Raw genomic sequence first — 23513 nt, 5'->3', positions numbered from 1 at the left:
TTTTGATTCTTACACTGAAATTCCATCTTGTCAATGGTCATTATGATAAAATTGTTTCCTCTAAAATTCTCTGCAAAAGATTTTCTTCATATTTAATTTCTGTGTATGCCATAATTTGTTTTTCCACACTTCCTCCTTTTGGGGTTCCTCTGTAGATTTTTTTAAACATGTCTTACTTAAGAACCTCTTCCTTTTCTTAAAACTCTACATCTGTAAACCAAATAATTTATAAAGCCATTGAAATTTTATGTGTCTGAGTGGTACTAAATTTTTTTCCCCAGGAGCAAACTGTATATTGTATGCCAGTTTAATAATGAAGAACATTGTAGTGAATTTGCTTTTAAAAAGTTCCCCTTTTTTTCCCATTTCCACACCCCTTCCTTCCAAGAGTGAATGTGTTAGACAAAATTGAGATGAGTTTCCATTAGGGTTTTTCAAGGAATTTTTCATTATAAGGGAATTGTATATTTATTACATTTTAAAATATAAGTAAGTTGAAAGAAGAAAACCACTAAAAGACAATGAGTTTTAATATTTTGTGGAAAGTTGTTCCATTATTTTTTCCTTTATTTTAACATTGATTTAGATGGTGATTGTTAAGTCAGCTTCCATAATAAAGAGCTATGGCATTTATCCTTCTATTTTAGTATGTTTTTCTGAGATATGTTCATACATTTAAGAAGTATTTATTGAGGACCTGCCATATACCAGATGCTGTTCAAGGGATTTTGATTCATTAAGATACCCCACCCTTACCCCATCTTTAACTTTCCTACTTTCTCCTAATCTTCCAGTCTGCTGCTGACTTGAGGAGTTTCCAGTAAGTTGGCCTGAAAAGGATGTGGTTTGTGAGAGGAAAAGAGCCATCAAAGATGATTCCAAGGTCCATCCAGTTGGCCTATACAATTGGACTTTTATAGTTCCTTTGAGATGGGAGAAACTGTAGGTAGAGTAGGTTTGGGAGGAAGATCAGGGGTTCAGTTTGGACGCGCTCAATTTAAGATGTCTGTTAGGCATCCACATACAAATGTTGAGTAGGCAGGTGTGAAGTAATAGAAAATATATATTTTGATCACAGTCCGTGGTTTCTGGCATGGAGATCCTAAAACCCTTACATGTTTGTAAGTAGTAAGAACACTAAGAGCATCTTTTGTTCTAATATTTGGTCTTTTTTTTTTTTTTTTTTTTTTGTGGTACGCGGGCCTCTCACTGCTGTGGCCTCTCCCATTGCGGAGCACAGGCTCATGGGCCTAGCCGCTCCGCGGCACGTGGAATCCTCCCAGACCGGGGCACGAACCCGTGTCCCCTGCATCGGCAGGTGGACTCCCAACCACTGCGCCACCAGGGAAGCCCCATAATATTTGGTCTTTGACCCCGGTTCACAAGGGCTTCTAAATCCCTTAGAATTTCCTGGGTGATAGGAGTGTCTTTTGTTCTAATGAGGCAACTCCTGGTGGGCTCCCGGATGAGGGTGGTCACTAGAAAGACCAAGCCATGATTAAAAGCTTGAAACTTTCCACCTCACACTCCATCCTCCGGGGAGTAGAGAGGGACTGGAGGCTTAAGCTAATGACGCGTCAGGACTCTATGATGTAACCTCCATAAACCCCAAAGTACGGGCTTTGGGGAGCTTCCAGGTTGAACACATGCACGTAGCATGAGGGTGGTGCACCCCAGCTCCATAGGAGCAGAAGCTCAAGACTCTGGCGACCTCACTCTATGTATCTCTTCATCTGCCTGTTCATATGTCCGAACAGAAGTGTTTTTCTGAGGCCTGTGAGCTGTTCTAGCAAATGATTGAATCCGAGGCGGGGAGGTGCGGGTAGGGTGGGTGTGTGTCACGGAAACCTCCAGTTTGCAGCCAAGTTGGACAGAAGGTGTAAGTAATCTGAGGACCCACCTTTTTACTTGCAGTTGGCGTCTGAAGTGGAGGGCAGTCTTGTGGGGCTGACCCCTTAACGTGGGGTTTTCTGCTTTAACTACCTGGAGTTGAATCCAATTGAATTATAGGACACTCAGCTGGTTTCACAGAGAATTGCTCGTGTGGGAATAAAACCTCACACATACGGTGTCAGAAGTGTTGTAAGTGTGGTAGATATTTCTGTGACTTTGTTCTATTTCTGACACTTTATTTTTTGCAACAGTTTTAGATGTAGAGAATTATCGCCAAGATACTATAGAGTTACCATATACCCTGTATAGCTTCCCGTTATTAATATCTTACATCGGTATGGTACATTGGTTGTGATGAATGAACTAATAGCGGTACATTGTTGTTAACTAACGTCTATGCTTGATTCAAGTTTCCTTAGTTTCTACCTAATTCCAGGATATCACATTACGTTTAGTTTTCATGTCTCTGTAGGCTCTTCTAGGTTGTGTCAGTCTCTAAGACTGTTTTTGATGATCTTGACAGTTTTGAGGCGTTCTGGTCAACTCCTCTGGTTGTAGAATGCCTGTCTATTGGGATTTGTCTCATGCTTAGACTGATGTTAGGGTACATACTACCTACTTGACTTATCACTGTTAATGTTGACGTTGACCACCTGGCTGAGGTAGTGCTTGTCTACATATAGGGTTTCTCCACTGGGAAGTTACTCTTTCCTTTTCCCACACTGTCCTCCTTAGAAGGAAGTCACTGTGTACAGCCCACACTTAAGGAGTAGGGACTTATGCTCCACCTTCTTGAGGGCAGGGCATCTACATGAATTATTTGGAATTCTTCTGTACAGGTTTGTCTCTTCTCCCTAATTTAATCATTTATTCAATCATTTATTAGTATGATTCCTGGATATTTATTTTATACTTCGGATTCTGATCCAATACTACTATATTTATTTTACTGTTTGAATTGTTCTAGTTTGAACTATTGGGTACTCTTTCCCTTGGCTCCTTTGTCCCTCTGACATACCCTGTTCAATGTGAGTGTTGGGGCTTTGTTTTTTTGGTTTTGAGTATTTTCTTAATTTCTGGCCTTACAAGATGCTCATCATCCTGTAAATTTCCTGTCCTAGCAGTAGAATCCTGCCGTGGTTTTCCCTCCACTGCCAGCCTTTTTTTTTTTTTTTTTTTTCTCTTTCTCTGTTTTCTCTAAAACATTTTTTGAATGCTTGAAATGTGTTCACTGTTTGTGGTAGGCAGTAGGGCTCCAAGGTGACACAGGATAAATTCCATACTACTTTTCCTGACATCTCAGACATCCTGTCCTGGTATATCTTTGTAATTTTTACCTTTTCTTTTTAAATTTTATAATGTTCTCTTCATGTATTCAAAACATATGTGTTTTACACTTTATAAAAGATGGCTTACATGATACATATTTTTCTATGTTTTGTTTTTCTTTCTTTTAAAAAATAGCTAAAGAAGACCCTTCATGTCAGCCATTAGAGTTCTGATTCATTCTTTTAAATGGCTGCTTACTGTTTTCTGGTAGGGGATTATTTTCATGAATCCACCTCGTTCCCTGTTAAATGGCATTCACGTAGTTTGCTTCTAGACATTAGTCACTATGAACAGTGTTGCAGTAAACATCCCTGAACAGAAATGCTTTATTTCTGTGGGATGAATTTTTCGGAGTGGGTTTGCTGTATCTAAAGTTATGTTCTTAAATAGTTGTTTCTGTATTACAATATTCTTTTAAAACTAGCAATTCACACATCCACAAGGAATGTCTGAGAGGACCCTTGCCCTTGCATTCCTGTCTGCAGCAGGAACAGATCTTATCAATTTTGCAGATCTGGTTTATGTTCAGTGATACCTCCTTCGTAGTTCAGTTTGCATTTCTCTGAGTTTGTCTTCTTGTTTATTTGTTGGCTGAACTAACCGCTGGGAATTACTCTCCTGTGAATTTGTTTCTTTTTTGTCCTTTGCCATTTTTTTCCTGGGTGCTCATCTTGTCAGATTGTAAGAGTTCTTGGTATTTGTGAGTATTAAGCCTGTGTCTTCCATATTGGAAATATTTCCCCTAAATCTTTTGTCTGTTCTTTTGTATTTTCTGTTGTTTGCTATAGAAATTTAAAATGTTTTTTGTAGTAAATATGCCTGTCTTCTCATTTGTAGCTTCTGGGTTTAAGGTCTCTTAGTTTTTTGTTTTTGTTTTTTTTTGGCAGGGTTTTTATCAAAAAAAAATTTTTAATTTAATTTTTATTTTATATTGTATGTTGGATTTACAATGTTGTGTTAGTTTCAGGTGTACAGCAAAGTGGTTCAGTTTTACATATATATATATATATATATATATACACACACACACACCCCCACACACACGCACATACACATACACACACACATATATCCATTCTTTTTCAGATTCTTTTCCCATATAGGTTATTACAGAATATTGAGTAGAGTTCCCTGTGGTATACAGTAGGTTCTTGTTGATTATTTTATATGTAGTAGTGTGTATATGTTAATCCCAACCTCCTAATTTCCCCCTCCCCCCGCCACCTTTCCCCTTTGGTAACCGTAAGTTTGTTTTCAAAGTCTGTGAGCCTGTTTCTGTTTTGTAAATAAGTACATTTTTATCATCTTTTTAGATTCCACATATAAGTGATATCATATGATATTTGTCTTTCTCTATCTGACTTACTTCGTGTAGTATGTTAATCTCTAGGTCCATCCATGTTGCTGCAAATGGCATTATTTCATTCTTTTTTATGGCGGAATAATATTCCATTGTATATATGTACCACATCTTCTTTATCCATTCCTCTGATGATGGACATCTAGGTTGCTTCCATGTCTTGGCTATTGTAAATAGTGCTGCAGTGAACATTGGGGTGCATGTAGCTTTTTGAATTACGGTTTTCTCTGGATATATGCCCAGTAGTGGGATTGCTGGATCATATGGTAGTTCTATTTTTTGTTTTTTAAGGAACCTCCATACTGTTCTCCATAGTGGTTGTACCAATTTACATTCCCACCAGCAGTGTAGGAAGGTTGCCTTTTCTCCACACCATCTCCAGCATTTACTGTGTGTAGACTTTTTGAGGATGGCCATTTTGGCCAGTGTGAGGTGAAACCTCACTGTAGTTTTGATTTGCATTTCTCTAATAATTAACGATGTTGAGCATCTTTTCATGTGCCTTTTGGCCATCTGTATATCTTCTTTGGAGAAATATCTATTTAGGTTTTCTGCCCATTTGTTGATTGGGTTGTTTGGTTTTTTTGATATTGGGCTGCATGAGCTGTTTATGTATTTGGGAGATTAATCCCTTGTCGGTCACTTTTTTGCAAATATTTTCCCCCGTTCTGTGGGTTGTATTTTCGTTTTCTTTATGGTTTCCTTTGCTGTGCAAAAGCTTTTAAGTTTAATTAGGTCCCATTTGTTTATTTTTGTTTTTATTTTCATTACTCTAGGAAATTGATATATTCAAAAAGATATTGCTGTGATTTATCTCAAAGAGTGTTCTGCCTATGTTTTTCTGTAAGAGTTTTATAGTATCCTGTCTTATATTTAGGTCTTTTATCCATTTTGAGTTTATTTTTGTGTATGGTGTTAGGGAGTGTTCGAATTTCATTCTTCTACATGTTGCTGTCCAGTTTTCCCAGCACCACTTATTGAAGAGACTGTCTTTTCTCCATTGTATATTCTTGCCTCCTTTGTTGTAGATTAATTGACCCTAGGTGCATGGGTTTATTTCTGGGCTTTCTCTCCTGTTCCATTGATCTATATATATATATATATATATATATTTTTTTTTTTTTTTGCTGTACACGGGCCTCTCACTGCTGTGGCCTCTTCCGTTTCGGAGCACAGGCTCCGGACGCACAGGCTCAGCGGCCATGGCTCACGGGCCCAGCCGCTCCGCGACATGTGGGATCTTCCCGGACCGGGGCACAAACCCATGTCCCCTGCATCGGCAGGCGGACTCTCAACCACTGTGCCACCAGGGAAGCCCTGATCTATATATTTTTTGTGTGTGTGCCAGTTTTGTGTCTGAAGTTAGGGAGCCTGATTCCTCAAGCTCCGTTTTTTTTGTTTTTCCCTCAGGATTGTTTTGGCTATTCTGGGTCTTTTGCATTTCCATACAAATTTTTAAATTTTTTGTTCTAGTTCTGTGAAAAATACCGTTGGTAATTTGACAGGGATTGCATTGCATCTGTAAATTGCCTTGGGTAATATAGTCATTTTGACAGTATTGATTCTTCCAATCCAAGAACATGGTATATTTTTCCATCTGTGTCATCTTTGATTTCTTTCATCAATATCTTATAGTTTTCAGAGTACAGGTCTTGTGCCTTAGGTGGGCTTATTCCTAGGTATTTTATTCTTTTTGATGTGATGGTAAATGGGATTGTTTCCTTAATTTCTCTTTCTGATCTTTTGTTGTTAGTTTATAGAAATGCAAGAGATTTCTTTTTATTTTGTGTCCTGCAACCTTACCGAATTCATTGATGAGCTCTAGTAGTTTTTTAGCAGCATCTTTGGTCTAGTGTTTATATTTTGTACCTGGAGTAAGATGGGGTTCTGTTTTCTTCTAGTTACCCATAGTGTATTATGCTAGCACCTTTCTCTACCTTTTCATAAATTAAATTCTCATATGTGTTGAAATTTATTACTTGGTTCACTATTCTGTTGTGTTAATAGTTTTATCTACTTTTAGACTAATAATGTATTTATTTGTTTGAAGTAGCTTTATAGTATATTCTGATATCTGAACCTGAATTCTGCTTCCCCCTTGCTCTTCTTTTTCAAAATATTCTTGGCTATGCATGTGTATATTTTCTTCTATATAAATGTTAAGATCAGTATACAATTTTTAAAGGATAGTTTTATAACTGAAAGAATATTAAATATATGTATTAAGCCTGGGAGAACTGACAAGAATAGAGTATAATTTCTACATTTTTTCAGACCTTGTTTGATGTCTTTTGATATAATTTCATAATTCTGTTCGTATATTATATGTCGTATGCCCCTTTTTTGAATTTATCCTTAGGTATTTTCTAGTTTTTGTTACTGTTGTGAATGGAGGCCCCCTACCCCCCTTTTCTTTTTAGGAGCTTATCGATAGAATAGTTTTAAAAGATACTGACTTTTTAATTTTCTCAGTAACCAGCCATATTACCCAATTTTCTGATTAAACCTAGAACTGTTTTACTAGAAACTCTTGGGTTTTCTGTGGCATGCGAGTAAAAAGAGTTCTTTTTCCTTCTCCTTTCCTCCCCTCTTTTTCTTGTGTTCCTACCAGTTATTGTATTTTCATGTCTTACTGTGTTCCCCACACCCGTTAAGGAATGTTCACTAATACTGCTGACAGCAGGCATCCCTATCTAGTTTGTTTTTCATTCATTTAACTGCTAAGGTTTTGGTTGGGTATAGGTTTATAAGATGTCTTCTTCATAAATCATAGCTTTTATCATTACTTAGGGACACTTAAAAAGATACCATTTAGTCATTTTAACCTTCTAAACCTAATTCCTCTGCCTATCCTTTTATTTTAAGCACTTCTTTATCATTTTGTTTTATTTTAAACAGAATATAACTTGGTCTTTTAATGGAATAATTTCTTTCTTCACTTGTGTAAATAGTTTTTCTTTTAACTTGCTTTGTTTGTTATGTAGTTTAACTTGTGGTTTCTATTTCCTTTTTAAATTTTTGCTGGTTTGATCAAGTTATTTTGCATTCGTTTTTGTTGTTTTTACTTTAAAAATTGCTACACATTTCCATCCCATTAATAATTACCTTTTCTTTTCTGTACTCATCATTAGAAATACTTACATACCATTATTTGAAAATGAGATGCTAGTGATTTCTCCCCACCAACTTGACTTTAATATGATTGGCTCATTTTTATACCTCCTCCATCCACCCCTCCTCAATAAGGTGAGAACTTGAGAATATTTCACTCTACCCCATACCTAGCTGAGATCTTTAGGATACTTTTACTCCTATTTTTAGTCCCTCTCCCACCTCCTAGATTTTCCTGAGATGGTTTAATACTTTCAGTTCAGCGCTTACTAGATATTGCTTTGCTGTATATTTGTGTCAAGAACTCTGATTTAGAATTTATTACATGCTGCTGGTTAATAATTACTCATTTGGACTAAACTGTGTATAAAACTATCATATTTCATAATTCTAAAAAGCAGGGTTGGTTTTTGTTTGTTTTTGCATTTTAACATCTCTGAAATTAAGGTGTGCCTTATAATTGATGGTTTCCTAGAATTAGATTTACAGTTGTCCTTGGCAGCATTTGTCTTTCTTATGGTTAGTAGGTTCAGCGGAATTGATACAGATACATGAAACTGGATATAGGGAAAGGAAGCAAGTGCAAGTACAAAGTTTCTTCTTACCACCGCTCTCTGCTCTCTCTGATGTCCTCCCCCAGAAGGTCTCTGTTGTAATCTGTTTGTTCTTTGTCAGAATTCTTTCACAGATATTTTCCTATATGAGGTTTGTGGATGGTACATTTTCTGAGTATCCACCCGTCTCTTTTACCTGCCAGGTGTAGTGTTTGAGCATTACCATTTTTTCCTCAGTAGTCTGTTAGAGCTATTGCTGTAGCTTCCAGTGTTGCAGATGAGAAGTCTGATGCCTCTCTGAATTCTCTCCTCTGTAAGTTCTTGCTCCCTCCAAGCTTGTATATTCTTGTATACAAGCTTATATAGTTCAGGAATTTACAAGGCTACTCCTGGATCTGTGTCTAGAGTAAAGTGAGCTCTTTAAATCTACAGATTGAGGTCTTTCTTTGGTCCAGGAAATTTTCTTCTGTTGTTTTCTGTTATTGCCTCTCCTCTATCTGTTCATCTTTCTTCTGCTAGAACTGCTGTTTATCACATTAAATCTGTCTTCCAAGTCTCTTATCTTTTCTATCATGATTTCTGTTTTGCCGCTTTGAGCTACTTTTTCCATTTGATCTTCCAGACCACAAATTTGGAGCTTTGCCACAATCCATTCTTTCCTTCAGTTAATATACTGTATTGTTTATTTGGAAAGTCTTGTTTTTCAATGCAGGAAGACTTCGCTCTGGTGTGGTTAAATCTCCCTAAGTTCCCGTATTATTTTTCTGACCCCTATTGGTTTCTCTCACTTCAAACAACTATATTTAGCCATGGGTTTCTTCCCTTTGTCCTGACTGATCACTGTCTCTTTGGATGCTCAACCTCCTTACATGTTGTCATATTTTCCTTGTCAGCTCATCAGGGTCTAGTTTTGGTCTTGGCCTCTAATGAAGCCGGGAGACATGCCCCCCCCCCCCAAGGGCCATAAAGGTCTCCATGGGCCAGGCTTTTTCTAGAAGCATTAATTTACAGTCCTTGTTCTAGGCTAGTTCCAAGACGCTAGTCCTTAGGCACTAAGCCCAGCTCCTAGAAACTAAAAAAACACATTTTCCAGTTCCCTCCTCTATACTCTGAGGAACCCAAGCCTTCAGTTTCGTTTAGCTGTCTGCAGGCTCCAGAACTATATCTGTTGCAGCAGATAAATTGAAAATGGAGTGGGGGTAAAGGGGGGTGAGTTCATGTCATTGTATTCCCAGGATCTTCTTTGAGCCTGGATTTTTCATTTTTTCATTCCCTTAATGGTTGTGGATAGGTGCTTTTGCCTAGACTTACCAACAGTGGGGAGAAAAGCATTAGGCATGGAAGTTGGAAGATCTGTGGGATAAATTATATCATAGTTCTCAGTTCTGCTTATTTCCCTGTAAGATTATCTGTTATATTTCCCTGCCTGTGGTTAAATGATCTGCAGTGCCTCCCTGTCCCATAGTCAGCCTTGGCCTTAGGACTTGTTTTGGTCCGTGAATGTGTGTGGAAATGATAGTGTTCTAGTTCTGAACAGAGCTTTAAGAGGCATAACAAGTTTCTATCAGCCCTGTAGCTTCTGCCTTTTGCCTTGAGAATGGCATGTCTCATAAGGTCTGTCCTTCTGATTGGGTCTTGGAATGAGAAGACACGTGGAGCAAAAGCCACAGCCTGGGGGCAGCCACAGCCACCCTGTAGCTGACATGTCATGTGAATGGGAAAAACACTGTATTGTATGCCCCGGAGATTTGAGGGTTGTTTTGATACTGTAGCAAGGCTGACTGATAAAATCTGCTTTAATTTCTTGTTCCTTTTTTTATTAGCTAGTATGTTGTTTTTTCCCATCTTAAAAAAAAAACTGTATCAGATTCTAAAGTCTTTTCTCTCTCTCTCATCTCTCCTTTTTTTTTTTTTTTTGCTTGCGCTGGGTCTTCGTTGCTGTGCACGGGCTTTCTGTAGTTGCGGCGAGCGGGGGCTACTCTTCATTGTGGTGCGCAGGCTTCTCATTGCAGTGGCTTCTCTTGTTGCGGAGCACGGGCTCTAGGCACGAGGCATGTGGGATCTTCCTGGACCAGGGATGGAACCCATGTCTGCTGCATTGGCAGGCAGATTCTTAACCCCTGGACCACCAGGGAAGTCCCTCTCCTAATCTCTTAATTGGCTGATAAGCATAAACTAGTGCTGTAATTATGGTCAAACGCTGATTACCTGTGGTAGACTATTGACAAATTATGTAATAGTACTCAACCCATGTAACTGAACTTGAAGAAAAGGTAACCAGTAAAGTGGGGGCAGTGTCTTCTGGCAGTTTATTACACTCATTTATCTAATGCCTTAAACTCTACTGGAAATAATTCTTCTGGAAGCATGGCTTTTCTTCAGTTGTACAAAGTAGATTATTCATAGTTCTCAACACCTGGGCTTTAATGCTGTTTTCTGTTATCATAAATGAATAAGAGATAATTGGAGAAGCATTTATAGAGTGGCTTTCCAAAGTTTCTGTTTTTTGGGATGTATATGTGTGTGCGTTTGTGTGTGTACCCGCATATTTCTCTCTTATTGACTTCACTAACAAATATAATGAATGGGATCTATTTTTATATTTTTTCCCTTTTGTATTTAATTGATACTCATTTTTCTTTTTTCTTATCATTCAGCTCTCAAAGCACTGTTCTAGCGAATACTTTTAGAGCACTAGTTCATGAGTGGAGAGAGCGTTCATTGGACTGTGAGCCAGAAAACCTGGGTTCTACCCTAATCCTGCCACCAGCCTTTTTCCCTGCCTTCTCTTCTTCCATTCCTTTACCTTTCCTCCATTCACTCATGCAGTAAATAGTTACTGAGCACTGTTGGGCCAGGCAGTGGGAGATAATGAGAAGTAAGCAAGTAAGACACCTGTACCTTCCTGCCCTTATCAAGCCTACTGCCATCTTTTCTTCTGCTCCCCCAGCCCCTCTTCCTTCTGACCATACTGTAACTTTGTCAGCGCCCCACTTGTGATGAGGCTCCTGGTTGTCGTTTTATGTTAATGGGGCTGCTTTCAAATTTGTTTTTACTGCCACTGGATTATTTTGGGGAGGTTGAGGGTGATGCTGGGAGAGGAAAGAAGGTAGGTGGGAGGGAGGGATGGAGGGAGCAAGTGAGCTACCTGCACAGCCTAACCACTATAGAAATTTTTTATTTTTCATGATTCTTTTTAAGTTATAATTTTGCCTAAATACCCAAAGGATGTACCTATACAAATGTTTTGAATGTTAGGTGAGATGTTTATTGCTCTTGGCTAGTCTTTTAAATCGTATTTATCTAATTTTATTTTTACTTTTTAGAGTTTGGGAAGCCATCAGTTAGAACGTCTTTATTACCAAAAATCAAATTGCTTCAGAAATGAGGAAAACCTGGATAAATAAGCATGTGCCTTAGTTAACAAGGACAGTTGGTGATTCAGTAGTCTACTCTGTATTGTAGAACTTCTTGAGGAATTGGTTACTCATTTTTCTTTGCTTTCTGAGTCACGAGCTAACTGGGCTGCTGGAACAGAAGGAGGGAGTGGTAGGTGGGAGAGACAGCTGAACTCTACTTGCTAAAGCCATTCTCAGCTGCAGAAAAACATCTTAAGCACAACCTGATTATATTTTGTAAGGGATTAAAGTTGCCTGCAAATGCTAACTGAGAACATCTGTTTCCTGACCCTGTGCCAGAGTTCTCACCTCTTGACAGGAATTCTGGTTTTGAAATTCTGAGTCTCAGGCACCTCCTTCAATTACTCTTTGGCTGTTTCCTTAAAAGACTTAAATCAACACTGCCTAACATGTTGGAAGTGACTCTGTGAAGAACTGAAAATGAACTTCTTCCTTTGCTTTGTATACTCAAAAAGAAAATTCAGGTTTCATTAGCAATAATTGTCCCAATTGCTGAATGATTATCATAAGCATTGTGGGGTGATCCATAGTTCATTAAAGAAGCCAGGAAAATAAATGGAAAGGAATCAGTGTATATGTGTATGTGTGTATATTTATATAAAGATAGATTTTATTTAACTTTCTTGAATTAAATAGAAAACTTTAAAAAGTATTTCTAATTTTATTTCTTAAGAATCCCAGCTAACAAAAATAGTTCTTTTTTTTTAAAGATAGGGCACAACGTGTATATACTTGTGACCTTATATTTATATTCTGTAAGTCAGACATATATTGGTAGTTCTTGATACCATAATTCTACTGTATAAGTAATTGTTTACAGACCCCTGGAAGCAGGATTAAATCTTAATGCAAGTATTGAACATTTGCTCAGAGTCAGTTAATGTTGAATGATGTGTTAGAATTATTCACTAGATATGTGAAAGCCAATGTGATACTGTGATTTTCATTTTGATTGATTTATTAAATGACACCTAAAGGAAGATAACTTTGTGCTCTTATATTCCTGAATATTAACACTGGGCATTTATAAGGTTGATTATGCTGATGAAGGGTTAATGTTGGGCATTAGCCTTCCACGTTGTTATTAGGTATGTTTAGAAATTATATATTTACTATCTGTATGATATATCTAGAATCTCCTACGTATCAGAATGATTGATTAAACAAAAATAGTGTTTTATGAGGAATAAAATTGGACATCAACTATCAAGGGATAGTTAAATGTTATAAAATACTATGCAATGGTCAGAAATGACAGATCTATATTGATCAACATGGAAATATCACTAGACATTGTTTAGGGAAAATTTTAAGTTTTGGAACTGTATGTATACTAACGTTTACTTGAACGAAAAACCCAAAACTAAACCTAAGTATGTTGAGATAAATGAGAAGCTACATCCCAAACTATTAGTGTCACTTAACTTTGGTTAACTGGAGATAGGAAGCCCGCTTTGACCTTTAGTTCTAGGCCTCTGTATATGAATTTTAATAATCGTGCTTTACTTGCACACTTTTTTTTTAACTTAAGAAAAACTTAAATCATACACAAGGTAAACGAACCCCAAAGTGCTCATCACCAAGCTTTGAACAGTTATCAGTATTCTGTCATTTTTATTCATCTATATCTCTACCCAGTCTTCCCTGTGATTACTACTGTATTTTTCATAGTATATTTGTAGATAACATTTGTCTGCGTTGAAATGCCCACATCATAGATGTACACTTTTGAAGAATGGATATGCTCATGTAATCCACACCCCTGATACGATATTGAATATTTCCATATCCCTAGAAAGTTTTCTGATATCTCATCCCAGTTACTCTGCCCACTCAGGCTAGTTTTGCCTTTTCCTTGAACTTTCTATAGAGTCTTATAGTATAAATCCTTTTTGTGTCTGGCTTCTTTTACTTGATATGGTGTGTGTGAGAATCATCAGTGTTACAACATGTATCAGTAGTTCTTTCCACTTTATTCCTAATATTCCATTGTATGAATATACCACAATTTGTATAGCTTTTTTTTTTCTGTTGATGGACGTTAATTAACCATTGTGATTAAGGCTGCTTTGACATTCATGTACAGATCTTATTGTGGACATATATTGTCATTGCTCTTGAATAAGTACCTAGGAGTGGAATTTCTGGATCAAATAAAAACTTAGCAAACCCCTTTAGAAAGTGATTGTTCCATTTTAAGTTCCCATTGTCAAAATCTGAGAGTTGTGGTTGCTCCACACCCTTACGATGATTTGGTTTTGTCAGTCTTTTTTATTTCAGCCAGTTTAGTGGTTGTTTAATGGCACCTCAATGTGTGCTTTTTAAAAAAGTTTTTAAATTGTGGTAAAATAGATATCACATGAAATTTGTTAGTTTAACCACTTTAGGTATACACTGCAGTGTAATTGACAATGTGGTGCAATCATCAGTACAATCTACTCCCCAACTTTTTCATCATTGCAAACAGAAACTCAACTCATAAAGCAATTACTCCCTACTCTCCTCTTTCCTGAGCCCCGTAACTTTTAATCTAGTTTTTGTCTAAGTTTGCCTATTCTAGCTATTTCATATAAATGGAATCATAGAATATTTGTCCTTTTGTATCTGGCTTTTTCACGTAGCATGATGTTTTCAGGGTTCATCCATATTGTAGCATACATATATCAGAACTTCATTCCTTTTCGTGACTGAATAATATTCCACTGTAGGGACAGACCACATTTTGTTTATCCATTTATTTGTTGATGAACACTTGGGTTATTTGTATTGTCAGTAATGCTGCAGTGAAGATTGGTGTACAGGTATCCGTTTGAGTCCCTGGTTTTGGCTGTATACCTAAGAGTGGAATTGCCAAGTTGTATGTTTAACTTTGGGGGGAAACACCAGATTGTTTTCTCAGTGTGTTTTAATTAACACTCCCCTGATGACTAATGATGTTGAATATCTCTTTTGTGCTCATATTAGTGATTTGTGTAACTTTCTTTGTGAAGTGCTTGTTCAAGTCTTTTGTGCATTTTAAAAATTGGGTTATTTGTTTTTCTTTTTATGATTGAGTTTTGAAAGTCCTTTATTCTGAATAGAAGACCTTTTTCAGATATGTGTTTTGTGAATTTTTTAGTCTGTGGCTTGTCTTTTTAGTAACAATATCTTAAAATTTTTTTTTTAATTTAAAAATTGTGATAAAATACACATAATACATACCATTTTAACCATTTTGAAGTGTACAATTCAGTTGTGTTGTGTTTTTACATTGTTGTGCAGTTGTTTTCAAAACACTTTTCATTTTGCAAACCTGAAACTCTTAAACTTGTGTAATAATCGTTAAACAACAACTCCCCTTTCCCATCTTAACCCAGCTCCCCTGCCCCCTGGCTGCCACCATTCTACTTTGTGTGCCTATGAATTTGACTATGCTAAATACCTCATATAAGTGGAATCCTTCAATATTTGTCTTTTTCTGACTTTATTTCACTTACCATAATGTCCTCCAGGTTCATCTGTTCTGTAACGTGTCAGAATTACCTTCTTTTTAAGGCTGAATAGTATTTTGTTGTATGTATATTCCATATTTTGTGTATCCTTTCATCCATAAGTGGACACTTGGGTTGCTTCCACCTTTTGGCTGTTCTGAATAATGCTACTATGAAAATAAATGTACAAATCTCTCTCTGAGACCTTGCTTTCAGTTCTTTAGTGCATATACCCAGAAGCAGAATTGCTGAATCACATGGTAATTCTGTTTTTAATATTTTGAGGAACTGCCGTACTGTTTTCCAAGTGGCTACTCCATTTTACATTCTCACCAATACAGGACGGGGTTCCAGTTTCTCCACATCCTTCTCCATACTTGTTTCCTCCCTCCCTCCCTCCCTCCCTCCCTCCCTCCCTCCCTCCCTCCCTTCCTTCCTTCCTCCCTTCCTTCCTTTCCTCTTTCCCTCTCTCTTTCTTTCATAGTAGTTTCATAATGAGTGATATCTCATTTTGGTTTTGATTTGCATTTTCCTGATAATTAGTAATGTTGGGCATCTTTTCATGTGCATGTTGGCTATTTGTATATCTTTTTTGGAGAAATGTCTATTCAAATCCTTTGCCCATTTGAAAAATAGGATTTTTTGTTACTGTTGAGTTGTAGAAGTTGTTTGTGTATTCTGAATATTAACTCTTTATCAGATTGATGATTTGCAAATATTTTCTCCCATTCCATAGGTTACCTTTTCAATCTGTTGATTTTGTCCTTTGATGCAAAGTTTGAAATTTTAATGTAGTCCCATTTGTCCAGTTTTGTTGCCTGTGGATTGGTGTAATATCCAATAGATCATTGCCAAATCTAATATCATGAAGGTTTTCCCCTCTTCTAAGAGTTTTATGGTTTTGGGTCTTACATTTAGATCTTTGATTCATTTGGAGTTAGTTTTTTGTATATAGTGTAATGTAAGGGTCCAACTTGATTCCTTTGCATGTGAATATACATTTTCCTAACACTACTAGTCGAAGAAATTGTCCTTTCCCCATTGAGTGGTGTTTGCACTCTTGTCCAAGATCATTCGAACATATATGCAAGGATTTATTTCTGGGCTCTTCATTCTGTTCCATTGTCTGTATGTCTGTGTTGATGCCACTACCACCCTGTTTTGCTTACTATATCTTTGTAGAAGTTTTGATACTCTCAGTACTCCTGCCTCTGAGATCTAATCTTACTTGAGAATCAAACTGCTCACACTCATCTCCTTCCCTATTTTATTTTGATACTCTTGTGTCCATTTAGTGCTTTCTTTGGAAAGATGCTTTTGGAATTTTAGTATGGTTTATAAACCTGAGGAGTGAGTCACTTTAAATTTTTTCTACTTTTAGGTTACTTTCCTTTATTAGGTATACATTCTGCTCTCTATGTACAGTGCATGTCAATGAATTATAGTTGTTAAATTTAAAAATCAATATTTATTATTAGAATGCTTTCCTGGTATGTCAGATGGCAGCAGACCAGATTTGAATGGGTCTCACCTTTTTCTTTTTTTTTTCTTTTTTAAAGAATAGTAGTCACTTTGGGGCAAAATGTTTTCAGGTCTTCAAATTCACTTGTCCTTGGTTACCACTGGGCTTGGATGGAAAAAGGCACAGAGTATTTAACAAGAGAACTGGCTTTGTTGTCTTTGCAACACTAGAATGGAAAACCCGAAATCAAGCACAGAAATTCGGACACTGTCTTGCAACAGAAAGGAGACTCCCCTTTGCATCACTTGTAGGATCCATTGTGTTCTTTGCAGCTTATGATCAAGTCTTATTTTTTAAAACGTATTGGCATTCTAATTTGATTTGTCCATTGAGCCATAAAATTCTAGAGCTAAATGATACCTTAGAAATCGTATCTTCATATCCCTTCAGTTATATGATATATCACATTATTATTTGTTAAAGGACTATAAGGTTATAGGCATTTATTTTAAGATCATAGGATTATAAGCATTGATTGGCTTCAAGGATAATCTAGTCCAAACACTTGGTAATAGGTAAAGTGTGCTCATAATGTAATTTTGTACCTTCTTTATTTCATTAGTAATGCCCAACACTTCCTTTGCCTGTTTACCACTCAGCTTTTACTTTCTCTACTTCACATGGAATCCTCACACGCACTCTCGTATGGAGTTATTGCTATGTTTATTACTAGTGGAATCCATGTTGAATTTTAGCAGTTTTTTCCCCCTCTACATCTGCCTCTTTGATGGTAGCTGAGTCTACTGTTGCTCACTTGTTAGGGCTCTGGGTCTTAACAACCTTATTCAAACAAAACATCTTAAATGGAGGTATTAAAAAGGTCACAAAAGTGAGCCATTTTGTAACTTTTGGTGCAATAAAATGGGTATGTTGTGTTTTGGAATATAAGACCTCTGAGTGCAGCTATTCATTTCATTCATCTATAAAACATTTTAGAATAACAGCTTACATCTGTATGGGGTTTAAAATGCCACGTTTTGAAGAAACATCACTGTTGTGAAACTCCAAACCAGACATGGGGAGGGAACTTGCCTTCTGACCGGCCCATGTTCTGTAGAAGCTGGGAGAAGAATTTGTTTTAGCCGTGGAGCCATATTTGCTGGCAGTACTACTGTCACATGAGTGGAACACATTTTCATCATGTCTTCATATTGTAAATGACAAGGCATTCAGTAAGATTTTGACTTGAAGAATGTTTGAAACATTTTTACACATCGGGAGTTTATCTTATGAGGAATATTTCATTACCAGAAGCCAGAAATATTTAATTACCTGAGACGGTCAATTAATCTTGTTTTAGAGTGAAGTTGGGATTTACTTTCGGCTCACTTTTAAAAATAAATACTCAGTAGAACAGTTTTGGCCATTTCAAATGTGTGATTTTTAAAATCACTTCTTTAAATTGAAGGAACAATTTAATGAATAACTTTTAATAGAGGAAAATGGGCAAAATGTCCATCTACAGGATTCAAAATCTGGTATTATTTAAGTACCAAAAAAGTGCCAATAACATACAATTCAGTTTTATGGGTTATTTTAATCAAGAAGTGAAGAAGGCTAACATTCAGTAAGTTACAATAAGTTTTAAGTTACAGGCCTTATTACAGTAAGTTATAAGACCTTTTTACATCTTACAAGTGTGAAATATAAGCCAAGGACTAGACAGCTTCACAGGTGAATTCTGCCAAACATTTAGAGACGAGCTAACACCTATTCTTCTCAAACTTTTCCAAAATACAGCAAAGGGAGGAACAGTCCCAAACTCATTCTATGAGGCCACCGTCACCCTGATACCAAAACCAGACAAAGATGTCACAAAAAAAGAAAACTACAGGCCAGTATCAGTGATGAACATACATGCAAAAATCCTCAACAAAATACTAGCAAACAGAATCCAACAGCACATTAAAAGGTATGATTACACCATGATCTAGTAGGATTTATCCCAGGAATGTAAGGATTCTTCAGTATATGCAAATCGATCAATGTGATACACCATATTAACAAATTGAAGGAGAAAAACCATATGATAATCTCAATAGATGCAGAAATAGCTTTCAACAAAATTCAGTACTCATTTATGATAAAAACTCTCCAGAAAGTAGGCATAGAGGGAACTTACCTCAACATAATAAAGACCATATATGACAAACCCACAGCCAACATTGTTCTCAATGGTGAAAAACTGAAACCATTTCCACTGAGATCAGGAGCAAGACAAGGTTGCCCACTCTCACCACTATTATTCAACATAGTTTTGGAAGTTTTAGCCACAGCAGTCAGAGAAGCAAAAGAAATAAAAGGAATCCAAATCGGAAAAGAAGAAGTAAAACTGTCACTGTTTGCAGGTGACATGATACTATACATAGAGAATACTAAAGATGCTACCAGAAAACAACAAGAGCTAATCAATGATTTTGGTAAAGTAGCAGGATACAAAATTAATGCACAGAAATCTCTTGCATTCCTATACACGAACGATGAAAAATCAGAAAGAGAAATTAAGGAAACACTCCCATTTACCATTGTAACAAAAAGAATAAAATACCTGGGAATAAACCTACCTAGGGAGACAAAAGACCTGTATGCAGAAAACTATAAGACACTGATGAAAGAAATTAAAGATGACACAAAGATGGAGAAATATACCATGTTCTTGGATTGGAAGAATTAACATTGTGAAAATGACTATACCACTTAAAGCAATCTACAGATTCAATGTGATCCCTATCAAACTACCAATGGCATTTTTCACAGAACTAGAGCAAAAAATTGCACAATTTGTATGGACACATGAAAGACGCCGAATAGCCAAAGCAATCTTGAGAAAGAAAAATGGAGCTGGAGGAATCAGGCTCCCTGACTTCAGACTATACTACAAAGCTACAGTAATCAAGACAGTATGGTACTGGCACAAAAACAGAAATATAGATCAATAGATAGGATAGAAAGCGCAGAGGGAAACCCACGCACATATGGTCACCTTATCTTTGATAAAGGAGGCAAGAATATACAGTGGAGAAAAGACAGTCTCTTCAGTAAGTGGTGCTGGGAAAACTGGACACCTACATGTAAAAGAATGAAATTAGAACACTCCCTAACACCATACATAAAAATAAACTCAAAATGGATTAAAGACCTAAATGTAAGGCCAGACACTATAAAACTCTTAGAGGAAAACATAGGCAGAACACTCTATGACATACATCACAGCAAGATCCTTTTGACCAACCTCCTAGGGAAATGGAAATAAACACAAAAATAAACAAATGGGACCTAATGAAACTTAAAAGCTTTTGCACAGCAAAGGAAACCATAAACAAGACCAAAAGACAACCCTCAGAATGGGAGAAAATATTTGCAAACGAAGCAACCGACAAAGGATTAATCTCCAAAATATACAGTCAACTCATGCAGCTCAATACCAAAAACACAAACAACCCAATCCAAAAATGGGCAGAAGACCTAAATAGACATTTCTTCAAAGAAGATATACAGATTGCCAGCAAACACATGAAAGGATGCTCAACACCACTAATCAGTAGAGAACTGCAAATCAAAACTACAGTGAGAGGGCTTCCCTGGTGGCGCAGTGGTTGAGGGTCCGCCTTCCGATGCAGGGGACGTGGGTTTGTGCCCCGGTCCGGGAGGATCCCACATGCCATGGAGTGGCTGGTCCCATGGGCCATGGCCGCTGGGCCTGCACGTCCAGAGCCTGTGCTCCACAGCGGAAGAGGCCACAACAGTGAGAGGCCTGCATACCACAAAAAAAAACCAAAAAAAAAACTGCAGTGAGATATCACCTCACACTGGTCAGAATGGCCATCATCAAAAAATCTACAAACAAAATATGCTGGAAAGGATGTAGAGAAGAGGGAACCCTCTTGCACTTTTGGTGGAAATGTAAATTGATACAGGCATATGGAAAACAGTATGGAGGTTCCTTAAAAAACTAAAGATAGAACTACCATATGACCCAGCAATCCCACTATCTGGCATATACCCTGAGAAAACCATAATTCAAAAAGAGTCACGTGGGCTCCCCTGGTGGCGCAGTGGTTGAGAGTCCGCCTGCCGATGCAGGGGACACGGGTTTGTGCCCCGGTCTGGGAAGATCCCACATGCCGCGGAGTGGCTGGGCACGTGAGCCATGGCCGCTGAGCCTGTGCTCCGCAACGGGAGAGGCCACAACAGTGAGAGGACTGCGTACCGGAAAAAAAAAAAAGAGTCACGCACCACAATGTTCATTGCAGCTCTATTCACAATAGCCAGGACATGGAAGCAACCTAAGTGTCCATCGACAGATGAATGGATAAAGAAGATGTGGCACATATATACAATGGAATATTACTCAACCATAAAAAGAAATGGAACTGAGTTATTTGTAGTGAGGTAGATGGACCTAGAGTCTGTCATACAGAGTGAAGTAAGTCAGAAAGAGAAAAACAAATATTGTATGCTAACACATATATATGGAATCTAAAAAAAAAAAAAATTTGTTCTGAAGAACCTAGGGGCAGGACAGGAATAAAGACACAGATGTAGAGAATGGACTTAAGGACATGGGGCAGGGGAAGGGTAAGCTGGGACGAAGTGAGAGAGTGGCATTGACATATACACACTACCAAATATAAAACAGATAGCTAGTGGGAAGCAGCCGCATAGCACAGGGAGATCAGCTCGGTGCTTTGTGACCACCTAGAGGGGTGGGATAGGGAGGGTGAGAGGGAGATGCAAGAGGGAGGGGATATGGGGATATAAGTATACGTATAGCTGATTCACTTTGTTATACAGCAGAAATTAACACATCAATGTAAAGCAATTATACTCCAATAAAGATGTTTAAAAAATGTGAAGTATCTACATTCTTGTTAAAATGTGGCATATTTACAGTTGGGAGGAGACAGTACAAAGAAGAAAATTAAAGTCATCTCTAATCTTACTAAACGTTAGTCCTCTTTGGTATTTTATTACATCTTACAAATTTAAAAAAATGGCGGTCCAGTGGTTAGGACTCATCACTTCCACTGCAGGGGTCCCAGGTTTGATCCCTGGTTGGGGAACTAATATCCCACAAGCATGCAGCGCAGCCAAAAAAAGAAATGAAAACTACAGTCCATCTTTTGGGTTTTGATAATTTAATTGAAAATACAGCATTTTAGTGTCAGAATGGACAGTGTCAGATGCTTTCATGTTTTGGTGACAAAAAAGCTCAACTAAGTTTGTCTCCTATTATGGAACTTTGATGTACAGGATGGGGCGCTTGCTTATTTATGAAGATGACAATATTCCGTTAGATTTTAGTTTGTCAACTTAAACTAGTTTATTGACATTGATTTTTCTTTTTTTTTCCCTCTCTCACTGCCATTTCCTGCCTGAATGGAAGTCAGATTTTTCTTTCTGTGACCACTGTCAAGCCCAGGGCCATCATTTCTTCCAGCAGAATAAGACAGATGATGCTAGACTCTTAATTTCTGGTTAAATATAAATATTTTGGAAGTAATTTAGTGCTCTTAATTCATGGGAAGGTAAATACCCATTAATCCCTTCAACATTGTGGTCTCTGACACATACACACACACACACACACACACACACACTCACTTACACTCACATACCCCTATGCATATTGTTCTTGATCAAAGTCCACATTTACTTTTCACTTACAACTGAACTGGATACAGAGCAACTATACTGGGGCCACGACCTGCTTGAGCAGCAGCATCCCTTATGTAGGCCCAGTGGATAGTGTGTGGATATTATTACCTAGGCTAGTGAGTAGGGTCCCCTGGAGTTCAGGTATTTTTACTTTAGGAAATATGGAGGGTGGGGTTCTATTTTAGAATTTTAGAAAGTTTAATTAAAAGCACATAGATTATACTGGGGGTGAATTTATATGCAGGCAAATCCAATAAGATGTCTTTTAGGTAGAGTAGTAGTCAGACAGGGGCCTGTAGTCAGATTGTCTGGGCTTTTTACTTCCTGTGTGCTTTAGGCAAGTTAAACAGCACCTCTGAACCTCCATTTCTTGATCTGTAAAATGGGGATGGTAATAATACCCATCTTACAGGGTTGTTGTGAGGATTCGGTGAAATAAAAGCTATGAAGTGCTGATGGGCACAGTGCCTGGCATGTGAAAGGTGCTTGGTAACAATTCTAGCTTATCGCTGTACAGCTAATTGTAAATCCTTAGTCTAAGAATGCTGATTGTCCTCACTGCTGGAGATGGCTCTTCTCCCTGACCAAGCTTGAGACTAAATCAGGCTGTCAGGCCCAACTGTTTAGAGCCCTCACTCCTCCACATTGAGAAGCCCTTCCTTCCTTCCCATGCCCGTGTTCTGTCCCCAGACCTTGCTTCTCAGCTTCCTCCTGCAAGTGGCTCTGTCTGCTTCCTCTTCTTTCTCTCCTCCCAGCCACCTGCCTTGTCCCCTCTGTCCTTCCTCACTCCTCTCCCTCTCCTCTCTCCCTCTCCTTTCCTTCTCTCTCCCCTCCTCCCCTTTTCCGCTCTTCCCTTTCTCCTTTCCTCCCCTTCCCCTCCTTTCCTCCACTACCCCGTTCCTGTGCTCCCCGCCCCCCCCCACTCTTTCTCCCCCTCCCTGCTTCTCTTTTCAACCCTGACACGTGGCCCGCTGAGCAGCAGACAGCTCAAACTCTTAAGCGGGAAAATGTCACATCTTTATCTTTTTTTTTTTTTTTTTTCTGTACGCGGGCCTCTCACTGTTGTGGCCTCTCCCGCTGCGGAGCACAGGCTCCGGACGCGCAGGCTCAACGGCCATGGCTCACGGGTCCAGCCGCTCTGCGGCACGTGGGATCTTCCCGGACCGGGGCACGAACCCGCGTCCCCTGCATCGACAG

The 23513-nt window shown here is 38.0% G+C and overlaps 1 protein-coding gene across 1 annotated transcript in view; it reads left to right on the top strand.

The window, feature by feature from the left end:
• Positions 1-23513, top strand: part of SLC25A26 (solute carrier family 25 member 26) — a 143457-nt gene that overhangs the window by 86878 nt on the left and 33066 nt on the right. The window lies entirely within an intron of this gene.

This window comes from Leucopleurus acutus (genome assembly GCF_964270905.1).
Source record: "Leucopleurus acutus genome assembly, chromosome: 10".
NCBI classification, from domain to species: Eukaryota; Metazoa; Chordata; class Mammalia; order Artiodactyla; family Delphinidae; genus Leucopleurus; species Leucopleurus acutus.
The sequence above is the reverse complement of the archived record's forward strand: the minus strand, read 5'-3'. Positions and strand labels throughout refer to the sequence as shown.